Raw genomic sequence first — 17462 nt, 5'->3', positions numbered from 1 at the left:
GAGAGTCACTGCATGGAGCTGAGAGCGGCCACTCGGGACACAGAGGAAACTTTTTAAAGGATCATATCCTTTAAGGGCTTTTTTAAAACTGGGCATTTTGCTGCAGAGACTGATGCTTGGAATAAAGCTTGGGAACAAGAACCTTCTTGCAAGGAGACCATGGGTGAAGCGAGTATTTTTATTTCTCTTTTTTCTGCATTAGAGATTCTTTCTTTTTTTTTTTCTCTTTAAATTAAATGCTAACAATTCCGTTTTCTACTTTAACAAAGCCTGACTTTTTTGTTTAAAAACCTTTCGGTATTTTTTGCAGAACTGTCTACAGAGAAAAGGCTTGAATCTTTTTGCATGTTAAGTAAAAGTTAATCCTTATCTCCATCCGTGCTTTCTGCCACATGGAAGTACTAAAGAGAAAGGTGCAAAGGGATAAAGGTCCTTATGCTGCAAAATGCGAAACAGCTTTGACCTTATGCTTAGTAGCTCCCCTGAGCATGTGGACTGCAACTCAAACCACAAAACTCAAGGCTATTAGGAGTTTGCGGTGTTAAGTATCAAGGAGATCATCTGAGGATATAGAGAAACTCAAAATTGCGTTCAGTGCCCAAGGACCAGTTAAGCCGTGCCTCTGCTACTGGAAGTGATGCTGCTCAGCCATCTCCTGCAGTGGCCATTGCAGGAGGGCTACTGCTGGGCATGAGATTTAAATGGCATCTCATTTGCTCCATGACAAATCAGCACCCTACACACAGCACCAGGTACACAAGTTTGCATATGGATGTATCTATAACTGCAAATACATTACCTGTTAAATCCTTTCAATTAGTTTCTGCAGTTCTTCGGAAGTGTTAAGAGAGAGTTTAAGAAAAGGCAAGATCAGAATTACCAAAGCATTATGTTTTCCTTCTCTCTTATCCTTGTCACCTTAAAAAATGGCAGGCCTCAAGTTTCTCTGTTCTGTTAGATCCTGGAAAGGTGTAAGTGTTTTCAAGAGATCCCTAGAGACAGGGTGTCGTGGTTTAAGCCCAGCCGGCAGCCCAGAACCACGCAGCCGCTTGCTCACTCCAACCCCTTCCTCCCCCCACTCCCGGAGGGGTGGGGTGGAGAATCGAAAGAATGTAACTCCCATGGGTTGAGATAAGAACAGTCCAGTAACTAAGGTACAACACAAATCACTGCTGCTACCACCAATAATGATAATGATAAAGGAAATAACAAGGGAAGAGAATACAACACAACTGCTCTAGCTCTTCTGGGTAAGTGCCCCCAGTTTATATAGTGGGCATGATGTGCTGTGGTATGGAATACCCCTTTGGTTAGTTTGGGTCAGGTGTCCTGTCTCTGATTCCTCCTGGCTTCCCCTCCTCCCTGGTCTGCCATAGGCAGCCATAGGAGCACATAGGCAAAGCACCGAGGTTGTAAAGTTGTGCTGTTTTAATTTGAGGAGGCAAAAAGCCAAGTTAGATTGACAATTTAAGTACTGAAAAAATAATAAACTAAATTCAGATTCTGTGTCCAAGCCTCTTCTGCTTTCATTTCCCACTGGGATACTCAGTTCCAGTGCCCTTGTTCCGTTTAACTTTCTTGAAGAGGAATTGGAGAGTATCCAACTTTCAAAATTACCTCGGCTTTAATTTATTCTGCTTTTGATGTTCAAAGCCCCATGTATCTAATGGTTCCCAAATCTTTTCCCTAGTCTCAGGCTGTAATTTACCTGGCCAATGTCTCAAAGGCAGATACCACTTACTTTAGAAGTTACGGATAATTTTAATATCTGTATGTTTACATAATAGATGAAGTTTGTGCGGTGAGTGAGGAAGGGGAATGATTTAATCCTTCATGAACATTTCCAGCCATTTAAGAGACAAATGAATTTCAGTTTTACAGAGGCATCTTAGCAGAAACCTGCACAGGTCCAGTGTATTTAATGTCACTTGGCAAAAAAAAAAAAAAAAAAAAAGAACTAAGTATTCTCCCTTAGGACTTACTACCAACCTCACAGAACTAGGTGTGATCCCTGAAGTCTGAAGACTTGCCACCTAAGGGCACAGAATGGCTGAGGAAACAGAGTCTGAGCAAGATGTCCCATGATTGCTGCTGGTGAAAGTAAGGTTTGGTCCAAGATGGGCACTGATTCCAGAGCTGTGTGAACACTCACCTGCTGACTGCCACATCACCCCTTGTGGCTCCTCATGGCTGCCCAGGGCAGAGCATGGATATTGATTTCCTCCTGTGTCTAAGCCTGGTGTGATCTCTGTGCACTTTTGCTGCTCTCTTGGCATTACAGAGATCAGACATGATGGAAGAGGAGATTAGCCAATTTGCTGCAAAGCATGTTAATACATCTTCTGTCACACATCTAGTTTCTAATGTATCATCTTTTATTTTTCAGTTGTGTGTATATGCTCAGGCAGAGCTAAATGCTCGTGTGGTTCATGTTGGTGTAACTTAAAGCCTGGTTCTTAAGGCAAAAAAGAACCATAGAGATCTAGAACTTTATCTGATCTTACGAATTCTGATTTAAACAGAGGCAATGAGTAAAACTTAGTATCCATTAGTAGTAGAAACATAACCCCTCTTAATAATCCAACACATATCTCTATTTCAGCCTATGCTTGAAGCAGCTGGTGGGGCTTGTAGAACAGGTAACTTTTTGTACTGTCCAAAATTGACTGTGTTTTAGGGGAAAGAGGGGATGCAAAGATGCTGCTTGTGCCATGCCCGCAGTACCCAATAGGTCATCCAAAACAATGTGAAATGTCTTGCGTCTAACAAGCTGTTTGTTCCTTTCTCTTTCTCGTCTTCCTTTTTCCTCTGCAAGTGATGAAATACATTGGCTCCAGCTCTCCCCTCCTGGTGTGCCATATGTGCTGCATGATGCCCTTTGCTAGATTGTTCCAGCCTTTGGGGAGGTGGGAATTTATTCCTGGAATCATTCCAGTGTCCAGATCACTTTCATTGTCTTTATTAGTATGGACTGCAACCCGTCATCACTGGGGAGAGCAGTTGGTAGGGAGCATATAAGATAATTGCCTAAAATGAACCCTGCCTCCACAGGGTACAAAATTACTCAGTGGCATTGCAGGTTTCTTATTCCGGTTTAAATCACCTTCCTCCCTCTAGGCAGTAGCTGGTTCTTACATATGTTACAGGGACCATATGCTCAGCCTGTACCCAGTCACAGGCTTAGTCTGCCTCTAAAGCTTTATACGTTATCTCTTGCAGACCTTTCTAGGTGGCATCCCATCCTTCAGGTGCAGAATGGCTGGCAGCAAAAGAAATCAGCTTTTCTGTGTGGTCACTAACTGAGCAAAGCTCCATGGGTCCAAAGAGTCAGATTCTTCCTGTTTGCTCATTTCAGAGCCTGGCGCGGCTCTTTGTAGTAAGGCCAGCCTCTTCAATATTCCTGCATTTCATGCAAGGGTATACGACTTTCATAGAATAATAGAAAGGTTGGAAAAAACCTTTTAGACCATTGAGTCCAACCGTAAACCCAACAATACCAAGTCTACCACTAACCCAGGACCCTAAGTGCCACATCTACATATCTTTCAAATACCCCCAGGGATGGTGACTCCGCCACTTCCCTGGGCAGCCTGTTCTAGTGCTTGACAAACCTTTTGGTGATGAAATTTTTCTAATATCCAGTCTAACGCTCCCCTGGTGCTACTTGAGGCCACTTCCTCATGTCCCATCACTTTCTCTTTTTTTTTTTTTGAGGGAGGAAAAGAGACAGACACCCACCTCGCTGCAGCCTCCTTTCACATAGTTGTTGAGAATAATAAGGTCTCCCCTGAGCCTCCTTTTCTCCACTCTTTTTTTTTTTTAGCTGCTCCCCATAAGACTTATGCTCTAGACCCTTCTTGTCACCTTAAAACAGACTGCCTCACTATTTCATGTGGGCTTTAGGATGGTGAGGGGTCATGACTGTGAAAGCATGGTCCAAGTCTCTAAAGGTTCCCTTTCCTATATTTGTAATAAGATGAACCAAATCCATGTTGTTTTCTCTGCTGGCTTATCGAATGGATAGTGTGGTGTACTAAAAAAAGGTCAAGGAGGGGCCTAGCTGGGACCAGTTACCTGTTGAGAACTAGGGGCTGCAAACTGCAGAGGAGGAAGAGGTGAGTGCCAGAATGTCCTGGGTTCAGCAGTAGCAGTCATGTTTCTCCTTCTTGGTAGCTGGTGCAGTGCAGTGTTTTGACTTTCGGCCTGGGAACAGAGCTGATAGTGATGTTTTGGTTTGGCCAAGGACTTTGTGAGCCTCATGCTCTGCCAGGGAGGAGGGGAAGCCAGGAGGAAGCAGAGACAGGACACCTGACCCAAACTGACCAAAGAGGTATTCCATACCACAGCATGTCATGCCCAGGATGTAACTGGGAGTTACCCGGAAGGGCTGGGAGACTGCAGGGTTGGAGGAGGTATGGGTCGGTGCTTGGTTGGGCCTGGCGGGTGAGTTATCGGTTGGCTGGTGGTGAGGTGTTGTATTCTCTTCCCTTGTTATTTCCTTTATCATTATTATTATTGGTGGTAGCAGTAGTGATCTGTGTTATACCTTAGTTACTAAACTGTTCTTATCTCAACCTGTGGGAGTTGCATTCTTTTTGACTCTCCTCTCTGTCCCTCCAGGAGCAGGGGGAGGGCAAGAAGGGGGGGGGGGAAGTGGGTGAACAAGCTGTCTGACTGGGTTTAAACCACAACACAGGAGAAAGCTGGAGGTACAGGCTTTGGAGCTACAAACTGAGAGGAACTGTGCAAGGAAAAATATAAAAAGGGGAAGAGTAAAACCAGGTAGAAAGATTCAAGATGAATGGGTAGGACTGTTGGTGGTTAATACGCGGTTGCTGGGCAGAAGGGCAGAGGAGGGGCTGGGCTTCCTATTCCCTGCAGAAGGGCAAGAAGCAGCCGTGGAGGCAAATAAGCCACACAAAAGTGGAATGTCCAGTGCTTGTTTAGATGGTATGAGATTTTGTTGTTTGGAAAACAAAGAGACCCTGCTGTAGCCAGGGAGAAAGGTTCACATCTGCCGAGTATAATGCTTAGAATTCTCCAGGACTGGGAAACATTGAGTAGTATGGTTGTGGTAGTAAAATACTTCCTGTGGGTAACTTTAGTTTCCTGATAAGCTGTTTATGTTAACCTGAGTGAGATGCTGTAGCAGTGTTTAGCAGGCTTTCTGTGCCTGTATTGACTTACTGAAAATTAGCTTTGCTGAATTGCACCATGTAACTGCATACAGGGTGTTGAAGGGGGTATGTTGTATTAATGGACACAATGAGCACTCTGTATCACCTGTCTTGTGGTGACTTACACCACATTAATGCTTTTGAAATCTCTTGTTGAGTGGAGTTTTCAGTTGAGGTTCCATCTTGGTACCAGTATGGTTTATGGTTTATAGTTTAAGCAAAGATAAGTAGCAAAAAACTTTTTTCTCAGAAGTAGCACAGTCCTGCAGCTCTTTTCTGTCTTGAGTCAGCTGTGTCACACTTCTGGACATAAAACTAACCATGGCCTGGACTAGAAGTATCAGGACAAGAGCAAAACCTCACAGTCCAGTGAACAATTTTACAACCTGCTGTAAGCATTATTTTTACCCTTCTAAAGGGAAATAGCCACCCATCTCTGCCATTTCAGCAAGCTGGAAACTTTACTAGAAAGTGGTTCCTTGTGTTGTCTTGCTTGGTTTGTTTTGTTCTTATGAGTTAGTAATTGTTTCATTACTGTAGAAATAGATGTCATGTTACTTTTTCATGTTTGTGTTGGGTTTTTTTCCACTCTGTTGTGTGAACATTCCCTACAGTTATTTGCTGCAGGGAAAATTTGAAAAGGGCTATATAACAGTAGGTAGAAACTGAGAAATTGGCTTAGCTTTGTAAGAACCTTGCTTCTTGCCCTCAGCTGACACCAACAAACCCATCAATATTAGGTGTGAGCCAAAATGACCCAGCTTTACAATTACAAAGGAAGGGGGATTGGGAGGTTGAACCATGGCATGTCAAGATACAGCAGAAGAGTAGTTTGGAGGTTTGTGCAGCTGAAAGTGCATCACTTTCTAGTCATTACTCATTGAATGAGGGAAGAATTGAAGCCCTGGTGTGTTTTATAGGGTCCTTTATGCCATTTAGACCTTTACTCTCTCAATTGCTAATGGATCTGTAGCTCATCTTTGACTGCTGGCCCTGCCCCTGCAACAGAGTGGCATGAGGAGGCAGCATCAATGGGTGAATGTGAGTGTAATGTTGCTCAGAGTCGTGCTGGCATTTCTAGGTCTTAGAGACTGAAAGAGACTCGTATTAGCAGCAACTCTGGCTATGTACCAGAGACTGTAGATCCCAGCCAGGATTGGCTTTCTGCCAGCAGCCGCAACTGCAGTGCTGGTAAGACACTTGCAGTATTCTTTATGGTGCATAATAGAATACTAAATAGTTTATTGTATGCTGATACTGGAGTTAGGAAATTTAAACATGTGGGATAGGGGTTAGAGAGGACTTACAAAACTGTCCCTCATCACTTCACAACCTCAAAAATCGTCTGCAGCAACTGAGAGACAGAATATTTAGGGCTTTTGGAGGGAATGTATTTGAAAGATAGATGTGGAAGAGATGTTGGATGAAGAATGTGAGGAAGCTCCAGACTCTTGCAGTTCAAGGGAATGGGAAGACTGTGCCTGTGAGGGTAGATGTGAGGATTGTGTGCGGTTTGGCTGGTGGGGTGGAGCAGGCAACTAGAATGAAGCAGCCAGAAATTGTCAGTTGGGTGCACAGGTGGTTAGCAAGTGTCCTAAAGCAATCTGAGGCTATACCAGAGGCTAAAAATAGTTAAAATTTCACAGCGGTCTTTATGTGAGCAGAAAATGTTGTTCTGTTGGAGCCTTTGGGAAAACACAGAGAATGCTGCTAGGAGTGCTTTGCTCTCTCCTTTGCCCTGTGTATCTTGACAGTAAAGGCTTTCAGGCTTAAGATTTCTATGAAGGATTATTTTTTAACACAGTTAAGTGCCTGGCAGTACAGCCACAGCTGTATTTCCTATAGCAGAGCTCAGTATTATATCCCTGTGACCTCCTGTGACACTTCAAAATTCAGGTGTCCTCTTAGTATTTCAAGCAGGGGCTGGACAGACACTTTTTTTCCCCCAGATAACTTAAATACAGAGAAAAGAGCTGCAGAGTAGAGCTTTGTACATTAAGGAACCTGATGAATTATGCATGAAGTACAGCAGTCTGGTATTGGCAATGCCTGCTTTATGAGAGGAAGGGAGTGATAGCAACAATTTACACCATACACCAGCTGTAGTTTTTCATACTGAAGGTTTAATGTGGGCTGCTGAGCTGAGAATGAACTCCTTTGAGCCCCTGGGGGCTGAGAAAGGTTATTTGGCAGCAGGAGCAGAAGACCTGTTTTGAGCAAAGCATGGAGAAAGGGAAGGCAAGGCAGGAAGGACACACCAGCTCTGTAGTGGAGTCGCTGTCAGGTTGACAGGCCCAGCGTGTGCACATTACACTCTGCCATGTAGTGGGACAGTAAGACTGACACTGAAAGCATCATATCAGATGATCTGTGCTGCTTGGGCTTGCTGTCCTGTGAAGTAAAGGTAGAAAGAGGAAGCAGTGGTTAAAAAAAAATCTTGTTAATGGTAAAGGTTGACTGCAGAAAAATAAAGAGCTGCTTTAATGTGAAGTCTGTTGTTATGCTTGACAGCAGACTTACAGAGTTATTGCGTGTCAGAAGACCCAGAGGTAATGCTCTGTAGGTAACTGGTTCAGTTGATCTGCCTGGAAATGTAGTACAAAAGAACTTCTCCAAGCCTTTTTGATTCAGCAGCAATATGCTTGCCACCACATATTTATGAGGCAGCTACTTCCTTGGTATTAGCAGTAGCAGGAGCTTGGATTTCCTTGTAATTGTTTGTTGTTCTCTCTCAACCAGATCTGCATGTTTCATTGCTCTCTTTAGTGTGTTTATTTTTTATTTTTTTATTTTTTTTTTGTGGGGGAGCATTCATGAGTTTGAGCGCTTTTTTTAGGAAGAGTCACTCCCTAGAGTGATGAAAGTGGGCTGTATTGATATGAGGCATCTGGATAGTAACATTGATTTTTTTTTTTTTTTATGGTGTTAGTTATTTCCGCCTTTCAAAAGAGCTTTGCAAACGGCAAGGAAGCTGTACGCTGCTCCTTCATGATGGGAGAGTATTTTCATGCTCAGCTTGCAGATGGAGAGACATACAAGGAAGTACGGTCCAGCATTTTCAAAAGTGTCTTGTATTAGGGGGCAGGCATTTCCCAGGGGATCATGTGGGGCCTCACTGAGCATCAACTGCGGTGCTTGGCATTTAAGAAACTGAAAACATTTCATACTGGGCAAAATCTGAGGCTGCTCTGAAAAACATTGGCCTAAGAGACTTCCCTGGGCTAAAGGGGTCAATAGGAATCCTGGACATTGCTGTGATTCCTGCTTCTGTGCTGCTTTACCATAGATTCTTCTTTATACTTTTTATTCTTTAGATGGTGACTATGTTTGTCTTGGCCCTGTCTTACCAGTCTCTCTCAGAGTCCTTTCTGTGATGAAGTTGTATATTTGAGTCTCATTTTGGAGTTGTTCTGACTTACCTCAACCATGAGCAGCACAAACAGATTTTGGTTTACTTCAGGCTCTCATAGGCCACACAGATGCAGAAGAGAGGAGAAACCCCAGCACTCTGAGAGGGCTGTTGCCCTTGCTCAGGTTCCTAAAGAATTTTAATTCACAGCTGTCCTCAAGGTTAAAAATGTTAGTTTAACCATTTTACAAAATGGTTAAAGAACACTGATCAAATGAGAACTTTCTTGCCAATGAATTGTCAAAGCTTTGGTTCTGACTATGTAACGTTTCTGGTACACACATAACATTGCAGTATCTCATTACTGTATTTCCAGGCAGGGTTTCATTGAGTTGTTCTGTTTTTACTGGTGTGGGTATGCATGAGCAATGAAACCACCATTCTTAACTGTAAGCAGTAAAATATGTATTGTGCTTGAATTGTTTCATTTTTGGCAGAGGAACTTTATAATACAATTATGTTTGTGCCCAGGGGCATATGGGATTGAATTACTGGGTATCTGCCTTCCAGCACTCACTATCTTTCAGACACCCCATATTTAAATTATGCAAATCCTTTGGGAACCAGGTAATTATATAAATGTTAGTTAGCAAAAATCATCTGAAGTTGCATATAAACATAATTGTCTCCAGAGCCATTTTGTAGATAACTTTTATTTTTATTAATCTAAGTGCTTTTAGTTTGAGCTTTAGATTTCCACTCAAGCAACTTCTTATGAAGATGTTGTTCTCTGTACTAGGACAAGAAATATCTGGGGAAATTGTGAATCACCTACTCTAGCCAAGCATGAAAAAAGGAAAAAGGAAAAACAAGTCTTTTGGGAAAAATAAGGAGCTGAAGTGCAAATCTGGTAATCCTGAGTCAGACAAGTTTGTGGTTTTTTTTTTTCCTAAAAAAAGTATTCATAATTAAGCGGAAGCAAATTTTGCGTGGCCATTCTTATTCTTGCTTTATTTCAAGTAAGTGCATGCACAAAGGTGTTTACAATAAGTTAAAGAGAATAACTTTGAGCCAGCTTCAGTATAGATTTACTACACAAATTACACTACATTATCAAAAAATAGCAGTAACTTGTAAATGAGAGCAATACAAAAAGATTTGATAAAAGTTCTGACATCTCTATAACCTCAGCTAAGTTGACTGATGCAGACATTTTACCATGCAGACTTGATCTGAAATCTGATCCAAACCATGGTGGTATGTTCTACCTCCTTTACTGCTGAAAATGGCCACAGAATGTGTAAGGGAACAGTGAATGCATATCCAGATTTCTACAAGGTAGAATATATATATATATATATATATATATATATATATATATAGACACATATATCTGTATCTATAGAAATCCCTTGTCCTCTAACTGGAGGGTGTTGGTACTGCTTCTGTACTGGACCTTCAGGCCTTGAGCAACCTGGTCTAGTGAAAGGTGTCCTTGCCCATGGCAGGGGGGTTGGAATTAGATGCTGTTAAGGTCCTTTCCAACCCAACCCATTCTATGATTCTGTGTAACTGTTTAGCTGGTTACTCCTTCATTGTTTCTTACTAACTTTCAAAGGTCGTAACTCCTCTGTTAAATATAAAATTCCCTTACTCCATGTATGTTCAGAGTATGCTCCCGCTTACTAAAATGTTTCTATTTCCTTATAAAACAGACTAATGATTCAATCTCAAGATTTGTTCATATCTTGGACAGAATTTTTCCCTCCTGGTGCTGGTCCAAGCTGAGTTTCTGTTGCTGGATCTTTTCTTATACACGGAGGTGTGCTTGTGATTGCTGAAATTACACATTGGTATTTACCGAAGGATAGTAACATGCACTGTGTACAGCCTCTTCTTTTGGCTTTTATTTAAATACTAAGAGGAGAGAAATGATGTGCCTAAAGAGGTTTCCTTTGTGTTCCCCCTCTCACTCTCCTCTTTCCTTCAGAGGAGAAGGAAAAGAACAACAAACCAACTGCCGTGTTCTCTAGCTAAAACCCATTCAAACAAAAGAAGTCTTAAATCCATATAAATCACCGTCACCTTTAATTTTTCACTCACTGCTTGATTAAATTGCTGCCTAGTTTCATCCTTTCAGTGATAGGGCTTGGTGAGTACTCTGCAGTGAACTCAAACAGAGAAGTAATAAAGTGCTTTCTGTCATAGGCACTCCCCAAAGCGCCAGACACAGCACAAGTTATTAAAAAAATATCAAAGACTGAGCTCCTATAAACTGAGTGGAGAGGAAAAAAAATGATTGTCCAGAGAAGGGGAAGAAGATTTTAATTTCACATCTGCAATTACAAAGGCAAATACATCTGTAGAGAGGGTATTTCAAAGTCAAAAAGAAATGAGCAAACTCAAATGCTGGGGCCCGTGTCAAAAGCTAGGTTTATAATGGTTTTACCGGTCAAAAGGTAAGTGTCCTTCTTTTTCTTTCATTATAATTGTTGTCATAGGGCATGTCCATCACTTAAACTCAAATTGATCCACAACCACCTGCCTTTAAATCTTCCCACCAGGAGTGCAGATGTTTCATCTCCAGATATGTCCTGGTTCCAGTGAAAGTGGGGTTCTGCTTAAGCCAGCTTACATTGATGAGCAACACTCTTCTGATGCTCCACAACCATTATAGAAATGGCTTATGTTGCTATAGGACTCAGTGGTAGACCTATGGCTTTTGTGCAACCTTCCATTAATGAGCAGTCAAAGTGCCATTCCCATGCTGGGCTGTTTGTTGTTTGGAGTCCGAGGAGCTAGCTTCGGTGTTGTGTAGCCTGACGTGAGGCAACAGGTCTTTCCTGGCCATTGTCCTTACTCTGCAAGTGAGTAAAGTGAGTTGCAAAGTTGGGTTTAGTGCTATGTTATGATACAAGTGGGCTTCCATGTGTTACAGGATGACTACTGTTCAAAGCACTTTAAGTCAGTATAAACATCTACTGGTGGCTTAGCACTTAGACGTAGTCACAGAATAGAATCATAGGATCATAGAATAGTTAAGGTTGGAAAGGTCCTTAAGATCATCTAGTTCCAGCTCCCCTGCCATGGACACGGACACCTCACACTAAACCATGTCACCCAAGGCTCTGTCCAGCCTGGCCTTGACCACTGCCAGGGATGGAGCATTCGCAGCTTCCCTGGGCAACCCATTCCAGTGCCTCACCACCCTTACAGTAAAGAATTTTTTCCTTACATCCAATCTAAACTTCCCCTGTTTAAGTTTTAACCCGTTACCCCTTGCCCTATCACTACAGTCCCTAATGAATAGTCCCTCCCCAGCATCCTTATAGCCCCTCTTCAGATACTGGAAGGTTGCTATGAGGTCTCCACGCAGCCTTCTCTTCTCCAGGCTGAACAGCCCCAACTTTCTCAGCCTGTCTTCATACGGGAGGTGCTCCAGTCCCCTGATCATCCTTGTGGCCCTCCTCTGGACTTGTTCCAACAGTTCCACGTCCTTTTTATGTTGGGGACACCAGAACTGCACACAATACTCCAGGTGAGGTCTCACAAGAGCAGAGCAGAGGGGCAGGATCACCTCCTTCGACCTGCTGGTCATGCCCCTTTTGATGCAGCCCAGGATACGGTTGGCTTTCTGGGCTGCAAGCGCACACTGTCAGCTCATGTTCATTTTCTCATTGACCAACACCCCCAAGTCTTTCTCCGCAGGGCTGCTCTGAATCTCTTCTCTGCCCACCCTGTAGTTGGGCCTGGGCTTGCTCCGACCCAGGTGTAGGACCTTGCACTTGTCATGGTTAAACTGCATGAGGGTGGCATCAGCCCACCTCACAAGCATGTCGAGGTCCCTCTGGATGGCATTCCTTCCCTCCAGCGTATCAACCAAATACACTGAGTAGTTAGAGTAGGGTACTTCAGTAAGTGCCTGTCCTTCATTTCAGTGTGACACCTATCAGCGCAAACGCTGATTATCCAGTAAATACAGATTAAAATGGACAAACCGAAGCAAACAGCAGGGGCTGAGAGTGCACGCATTTGGTTCAACTGGCTTCAGTTGAGAAGTAACTTCCAGATTAAATGGGTTATTTTCTTTAAAATAGAGACTATGAATCATTTGCAGTTATGTGGACATCCCCTCAGTTTTATGTCTTGTCTTTGATAAACCTGTAAACCATCATGTTGATGAGAGCACGTATTGTGCAACCTTGTTCTTCTCATTAGGATGTTTCATAGGACACATTGCTGCATTCTGACACAAAGAACACTTTTTCTTTTTCTTTGTGGTTTTTTTTTCCTTACTATGGCCACAACCTGAGTCAATAGAGAGTCAACATAAGCTAAATCATTATAAGTCAATTTTAAACCAATTCAGGAATGTCCACACTGGGGTTTGCGTGGACAACAATTTAGTGAAATCAATTGAAAAATCAATGTTAGGCATCATCTCTGTCAGTTTAGCTAGCTTTCTTCCCATTCAGTTCCCAGGCAGCTAATAGCTGGCAAAAAAAATGCAACATAATGTTATTTTAGGTTTACACAATCTTCATTGGCAAAAGGATTTTTGAGATTGAGCTTACTTCCTGAAGTTTGTATTGTGCATATCTTTACCCAGCTAAGGGAGTAATGGAGACTTCATCTTTCTTTTCTTACTATGTTTTTCTGTCTTTTCTCTCCCCAAGTGGCTGCAATGTTATAAACTTGCATGTGAGGTATGGAGCTTACTTTCATTCGTTTATTCTTGGGAAGCTTTTAAGAGTTGGTGATTACAAAGGTAATAGAAATACACTGATAATTGTAGTCACTGGATGTTTGGAGTGGTGCTGGAATGTTAGTAATATGCTGCCATCATGCCTGCTTGTATTGGCATGCTCCGATGAAAACCAGGGGCTGCTGTTTCAGTGATGAAGTTGGTCTCCTGATGAAATCTCTCATCACACAAAACTTCAACTAAGTATTTAGCAAATGCCTTTGAAACTTCAAAGCTGAACATGGTTTCTTCTCATTAAGGTTATAAATTCTGTGGAAGATAGATTTCTTTCCTTAGTTTTCATGTACTGTAGAAGGTATCCTGCTATTGCAATTGTTTTGGTGCAGTGCTGAGTGTGATTACAAAAGCAGCATTGCCTCCATGAGAGTTACAAACTCTAAGCAGGTTCACAACATCAAAATTCTTCTCTGTTCCTTACCTGTTGAAAGATTCAGGGTGAGGTGTGTTTCTATACTGTGGTACCCATACACATTCATTGGTTACCCTACACTGGGCTTCGTGGCCCTCAGCTAAAGTTACTACAAATGTCTATAGGGTAGAGTCAAGGAGTTAGGGTGGGTAATTGCTGTATCTTGCTGCATATCGATGCATGTACTGTGGGCCTCTACAGAATAAACACGTCTCGTACTGCTGTGCAGGAAAATGCAATCATTCCACAATGAGCAATAACAATTCAAAAACATTTCATAAACATTCTGGGTTTGTTTTGGTTTTGTTTTTAAAAAAAAACACAACCCACAAGACAGCAGTGGTATTTCATTTTCACAAAATGACTTGGAGAGCACTTTGTGGACTGCAGTAGAAATATTATTGGAGCAGTGGACCTGAGACTTTCCCTCCCTTGCTATCTTTCCATTTAGCGTCAAAATACATTTGGGCTTCCTTCTCTGCTATAATACTGTTCTTCACAACCCTTGCTTCTTGTTTACATTCTGAAACTCTTACTGAGACAGCTTTTGCTGTTAGTTGCTTGCTTGAGAAAAGGATCCAGGGTTGAACCCTTCCAAAAAAGTAATAGGTTGGATGTTGAAAATGTCAGCCCACAGGTATCTGTGTGCTCACCTCTGTTTTTCAGAAAGCACCATCAGAGTTTTTAATTTCTGCAAGTCCCTGAGGGTATCCTACTAGGAAAACCTGATAAGGGAATTTGCTTCTAAATCTGCAGCATTCTCTGTCCTTTTATTTGTCTAGTTATCACTGTGTTGTGCCAACAGCCTTGATGATGCGCTCATTGCTCCCTTGTCCCATCATGGACTGCAATTACTTCAGGCATTTCACTAGAATAACAACCATAATTGTCATTTCCTGGAGATGTAATGTCTTGGGATACAGAGGTCTTTAGGCAGGCATAGGGTTAACTTTTGCATCCTACTGAAATGATGTCAGCTAGTGGAAATTATTAGAAGGCCTGAGATACAAGCTTCAGAATAGACAAGCACCTGTAGCCAGCATTTTTTAACCTCTTGGGCTTATCCCAAGCAGTCAAGTATCCTGTAGCCAAGTGGCAATGTCTACTCTGTCAGTGAGTCATTAGTTTAGCAGGGAGGTGATTTCTTTATGAGCAGTGTATTTTCTAATTTAGACAAGTGAAGGATTAATAGAAAATGAGCTTTAATAGAAGCAAGGTCGTATTTTTTTTCTATCACAAAAGCTGGAGTTACAAAATGGATCAAGAAGGGGCACAGCATGCAGAAAGGTATGGATGTGTTGATCCTTTGGGCTTAAATTGATTTACGTCTTTGCTGTCCTGACCTTTCTGGTGAAGTTTTCTTGCAGATAAATTCAGACAGATGAAACTGTTAGAAATACAGAAACTTGCAGAGCAAGAAAAGAGGGATATGAGGATTTTCATCATGAGCACACTCACCCATCAAATGCCAAAACAGCAAGTTATATAGCATGACCAGAGTGTCAGTAGAACATCTCTACTGTGATATGTCAAGTTATGCAGCTATCTGCAAATGGCGTTTTGGGCAGAGCAAGGGAATCTGTAGGGAAGTGCTTTATCACAATATAGCATTGGCCAGCTACAGGCTGATTGCTCTGACTTTCCAGAAGTGACTGTTTCAGGGATACTGTGCCCTTGCATCATATGTGATCCCTGTGAAAAGCAGCAGTTTCACCTTTTGCATTTGCTTTACAACCTTTCAGCTTTCCAATTTGGTTGTTAACAAATGCTGGAGTTTTTTATGAGAACATATGCTGTCAGCTTCGATTGGCTTCCTTTGTAATTTTGACAATGTTCCCTGAATGTATGACACAGATGATCACTCTGTGAAGACTCTGTCATGTACCAGGACAAAGGGATTTTAATAATAATGACATGTAAACATTCATCTTTGGTGGACTGTTGTTACAATCCTTTGAGAAGACGATTCATATGAAGAGTATAATCAGAGTTTTAAGAACTGCTGATTTCCAGAATGAGGAAGGGTAAATATGATTTTAAGTGAGTAAGGTAATTAAATATGATACTTTTTGGCGCTTTCCCCCCCCCTCCCCCCACCTTTTTTTCTCCTTTTCTAACGGAGGGAGAGCTGAGCAGCACTGTAAGGAAGATGTGTGTAGGATGAAAGAATTTGACAGGATGCAGAACAACCGAGAGGTGACAGCTGTATTTGCAGAGGGTAGGGAAACAGTCAAGTGATGGCATGGTGTCGTGGTTTAAACCCAGTCAGGTAATTCGTTCACTCACTTCCCCCCCTTTTCTTGCCCTCCCCCTGCTCTCGGAGGGACGGAGAGGAGAATCGAAAAGAATGCAACTCCCACGGGTTGAGATAAGAACAGTTTAGTAACTAAGATATAACACAAATCACTACTGCTACCACCAATGATAATAATGATAAAGGAAATAACAAGGGAAGAGAATACATCATCTCACCACCAGCCGACCGATAACTCGCCCCCCCAGCCCGACCAAGCTCTGACCGATACCTCCTCCAACCCTGCAGTCTCCCGGCCCTTCCGGCTAACTCCCAGTTACATCCTGGGCATGACGTGCTGTGGTATGGAATACCTCTTTGGTCAGTTTGGGTCAGGTGTCCTGTCTCTACTTCCTCCTGGCTTCCCCTCCTCCCTGGCAGAGCATGAGGCTCACAAAGTCCTTGGCCAAACCTAAACATCACTATCAGCTCTGTTCCCAAGCTGAAAGTCAAAACACTGCACTGCACCAGCTACCAAGAAGGGGAAAAATGAGTGCTACTGCTGAACCCAGGACACATGGAAAGCTCATCTGTACAGATGAGAACTGTTCACCTAGATGGACAAAGGAAGAAGTATGGGCCTGGAATGGAAATCTTTAGTGAAGGGAAGCTGATGAACAGCAGTGCCAGACCTAAATTTGATGAAGTCCGTGGAGCTGCATGATTTATGCCTGTGGAAGATCTCACCTGTTATATGTAAATCTTTATATATCTTTTTTCTTTATCCAGTTCAGGTTTGTGGTTTTGATGTCATACAGATTTTCTCTTGCTTGTTGTTCCCCTTCAGCTGATTTGTTTCCCTGTACTTGTATTGTTGTTAAATGTTGAAGGATATCACAGTTATTTCAGGCTTGCTGGTTTTCATAGTATGCCATCAGAGTTTTTTGAGAGCATGGCATTTACTGAATGGCTGAGAGCATTTCTAAGGCTGTGAAAGGACCTTTGACACACTCAGCTGTTACACTTTTGTTCATGTAAAGCCACATACTTTGGAGTTCACACCTCAGTGACATTGGTGTCTGTCTAGAAACACAAGGTTACAAAACTTGGGTGTGCAGAAAAAAAGCTGAACCTCAGCTCTAAATTTGGCCAATTCTGTTTTATTTTCATGTAACATTCTGTGAGCTGCCAGTTTTGTCAGGGTTTTTTATTTTTTTAAATGCCATTGTTGTGGCAACAAAATGAAGAGCCCTTCTGTCCTTCCGTCCTGACCTGTGCTTTTTGCAGAAGGGAAGTAGAGTAAATATTAAAAGCAGAATCAACAATAGCAAAAATATGAGATAGGAATAAAATCACAAATGGTTGTTTACTTCTTTTTCTCCCTCGACAAAAAGAGAAGGTGAGCCAAGGCTGAACAGACTCTGCGCTGCTGTGGGGAGGCATGGCAGCCTTCTGGGCCCATCAGCTTTTATAGCAAGCACTAAATAGTCATAAAGCACTTGAACATGGCATATTTATCTGTAAGTAGT

General features: G+C 42.3%; 1 protein-coding gene across 10 annotated transcripts in view; it reads left to right on the top strand.

Moving 5' to 3' along the window:
• The window catches only part of TSPAN4 (tetraspanin 4), a 468448-nt gene that overhangs the window by 354144 nt on the left and 96842 nt on the right, over nt 1-17462 (top strand). The window lies entirely within an intron of this gene.

Source organism: Pezoporus occidentalis, unplaced genomic scaffold (genome assembly GCF_034315485.1).
Source record: "Pezoporus occidentalis ecotype Australia unplaced genomic scaffold, CSIRO_AGI_Poc_V1 ctg21, whole genome shotgun sequence".
In the NCBI taxonomy this organism is placed as follows: domain Eukaryota; kingdom Metazoa; phylum Chordata; class Aves; order Psittaciformes; family Psittacidae; genus Pezoporus; species Pezoporus occidentalis.
Note: the sequence above shows the minus strand (reverse complement) of the source record. Positions and strands in the feature narration are given on the sequence as shown.